Source organism: Curcuma longa, chromosome 21, assembly GCF_044706935.1.
Source record: "Curcuma longa cultivar G26 ecotype Majalengka, Jawa Barat chromosome 21, ITB_CL_G26_1.1, whole genome shotgun sequence".
Lineage (NCBI taxonomy): Eukaryota > Viridiplantae > Streptophyta > Magnoliopsida > Zingiberales > Zingiberaceae > Curcuma > Curcuma longa.
The window spans coordinates 4,703,859-4,706,837 of NC_133881.1; the positions used below are offsets into that span (position 1 = coordinate 4,703,859).

Below are 2,979 nucleotides of genomic sequence, written 5' to 3' on the forward strand. Positions count from 1 at the left end.
TATAACAAATTTGACTTTCCACAACACGTCACTAACGACGCACAATTCTAGTGTGCTGTTAATAATGATTTTTACGGCGCACCTAATATGTGCTCTGCGGATAATATGTTATATTTTTACAATTAACAGCGCACAAATAATAGTGCGCTACGAATATTATTTTTTGCAGCGTGCAAAAATTATACGCTGTTAAAAATATTATTAACAACGCGCGTGGATATACGCTGTTAAAAGAAAACAATTAAAAAAAATTATCTGATTTTTCCCAACCCAGTTTTCCCAGCCCGTCGTCGCTCACTTGTTTTCCCAACCCGTTGTTTTCCCCTCCCGCTTCTACCGAGTGTCGCCCGCTAGTTTAGGTTTTCCCAGCCGCTATTTTCCCCTCCCGCTTCTTACCGAGTTCTTCCCCGACGGCGCTTGACCGCGCTCACCCGCGAGATTCCCTCCGTCTCCGTTCCTCTCCGCCCGCCCTCTCCGGTCGCCCTCTCCAGCCGCCCTCTCCGCCCGACCACTCCGTTTCCCCCGCCCTCTCCGTTTCTGATCGAGCTCGGCTTCTCCTTCCTCTCCACCGTCGCAGCTCCCCCTCCGTCCGTGCTCGTGCTCGCGCCGGTCAGTCCGTGCTCGCCACTCGCCACTCACCATTCGCCCTGAGTCTGTCCTCCTTCGGCCTCCGTTGCAAGCTCCTCTAGTACCGTGTCCATTCTCCTCAGTGATATTTCCTCCTCCTACAGCAGTAATCAAAGGTATAAATTAACGGTTGATTTTGTGTTTTAGGGATTTGATTATGTGTTTTAGGATTTTTGCATGTTGTTGATTTTATGCTGTTAATTTTAGGATCCTGATTTTGTGTTCTAGGGTTTGCCATGTTGATTTTAGGCTGTTAATGTTAGGGTGCTGATTTTGTATTTTAGGGTTGTAATTTCATTGTTTATTTTTGTGTTTTAGCAATGGATTGTAATTTCATTTTAGGGTTGTAGTCATTTAAGAAATGGATAAGGAATGGTGGGGTTTGGAATAAATGAAGGATTGAAGGAAAGGTATCTAATCTTCTAGCAAAATGTTGGTTGTATTCTACTAGATTAGTATGATCAGGAATTGCTATTACTTGGAGAAAACATCTGAGCAGCCATGGTCTTCAATCTTTCGGCTAAGGGTGGTAAATAGAGTGTTTCAAAGTGCACGCTCACTACTTACTGGGTATTTGTAACACACATGCATGGCTCACAGGGAGAATACATGCTACCCTTGTTAGACCATTCTTTAGAAAATAATGGTTCCTAAAATAGCATGAATTGGACAGCTGGAACAGCTTCACTAGGTGTTTGTTAAATGCTTAATACCATGATTAGGGCATCATATCCTTTAACTTGTGGAATATAGTAAATTAGTTTTTACACAAAAGCCATTTGATATAGATTTTCTTTAGGCACATCCACATACTTTGTCGTTTGTTTGATGACCAATTGTTGCCTTACATATGTAGCTCTGCCTACCAAGTACCAATGACACAACTTATTTTTTAGAGTAATATTATTTGTTAGTTTGGAAGAATTCATCCTACCTTGGTTATGCCATTCTTTAGAAAATACTGATTCCCATAAATAATATGAATTTGTACAGCCAGAGCAGCTTCACTCGGTGTTTGTTAAATGTATAATGTACACATTAGGGCATCATATCCTCTGACTTTATAATATGGTAAATTAGTTTCTACACCAAGTGCATTTGATATTGTATTCTGATTCTTCTTAGGCACATCCACATATACTTTATCATTTGTTGGATGATCCACTGCTACCTCACATATTTAGCTATGCCTACTAAAGGCACAATGTAATTTTTTTACAACAATACTATTTGTGGCATTGGTTTCACAGGAGACATTATGGGCATCCATAATTGCACCATCATCCTCTTATCATGATGAATTATCTTAACTCTTGGATGATTTTTAAAACTTTCAGCAACTCTTGGTTGTGATGGCCATCAACAAAGTGACATGTGACCATAGAGTAAGCTTAATGCCTTTCCAACATCATCTTGATGCTTATTGTCTGTTTCCACAATTGACATCCTTGTTGATTTATTATTGGAACACGCCACAGCTGTATCACACATGCAACAGCTTTCATTATGTGGGATTTTGTATGTTTGTTATGAATAATCATGTGGCATTTTGTTTGCTCGATTGGCTAGCATTATGTGACAATATGTAAAAAATTGTTCTACCTTATTTCTTTTGTATTAGACTAACAATAACTAATTTGTTTGTAAAATTAGGTTGCTAGTGGTGGCATTAGTAGAGGTATTGGAAATTATATTAGTACAGATAGCAATGTTGCAGCTCAGGTAACTATCTTAACATAATATTATACTTTTGTTTATTATTTATAGCATGCTCTATTATATAATTTGTTTAATCATTAATTACTTTTTATTGTTATATAGTCAAAACTAAAGAAGGTGAGTGTTGAAGATATTAGTGTTAATGCTAAATGTAAGCTGCTTCATTCGTCTGTTGATGGAGCTGTTGTAGAAGGTCGAATTGCATCCACAGATCCAAAAGTAAAAGTACATCACATTCCTCTTGGTAGATCTTATTGGAAAGTTTGGATTGATAGAGTCTTTGTAGAGAAGGTGGAGCTAATTCGACCAAACGAAGAGATATTTTTTTTTGAGGATATAATAGGAAGCACAGTCGCTTGGGCATCAATGTTTATAGTTTTGTCTGACTGATATATATTTGATCATATACTGTTTGCAGTAAAGATAAATTTTTGTTTGGATTGTTTTATCTAACTAAATGTACATGATTATCTCTGATATATATGCACATTGTTTGAGCTCTAATTTGTATGTGGTATTTGTGTATAGGATTATAAATATTATAGCTTTGAGCAGGTTATATTATTTGTATTTGTGTATATAGGTACATTATATCTTAAAAATATAATTATCCGCAGCGCGTGGGGCGTGCGC

General features: G+C 37.6%; 1 long non-coding RNA gene across 1 annotated transcript; it reads left to right on the forward strand.

Annotated features, from left to right (window-relative positions):
- Positions 1-343: 343 nt before the first annotated feature.
- Positions 344-2,758, forward strand: LOC141814127 (uncharacterized). The gene is made up of 3 exons (XR_012600450.1): positions 344-743; positions 2,281-2,349; positions 2,449-2,758. It is a non-coding gene; the product is annotated as an uncharacterized LOC141814127 (long non-coding RNA).
- The last annotated feature ends 221 nt before the right edge of the window (positions 2,759-2,979 follow it).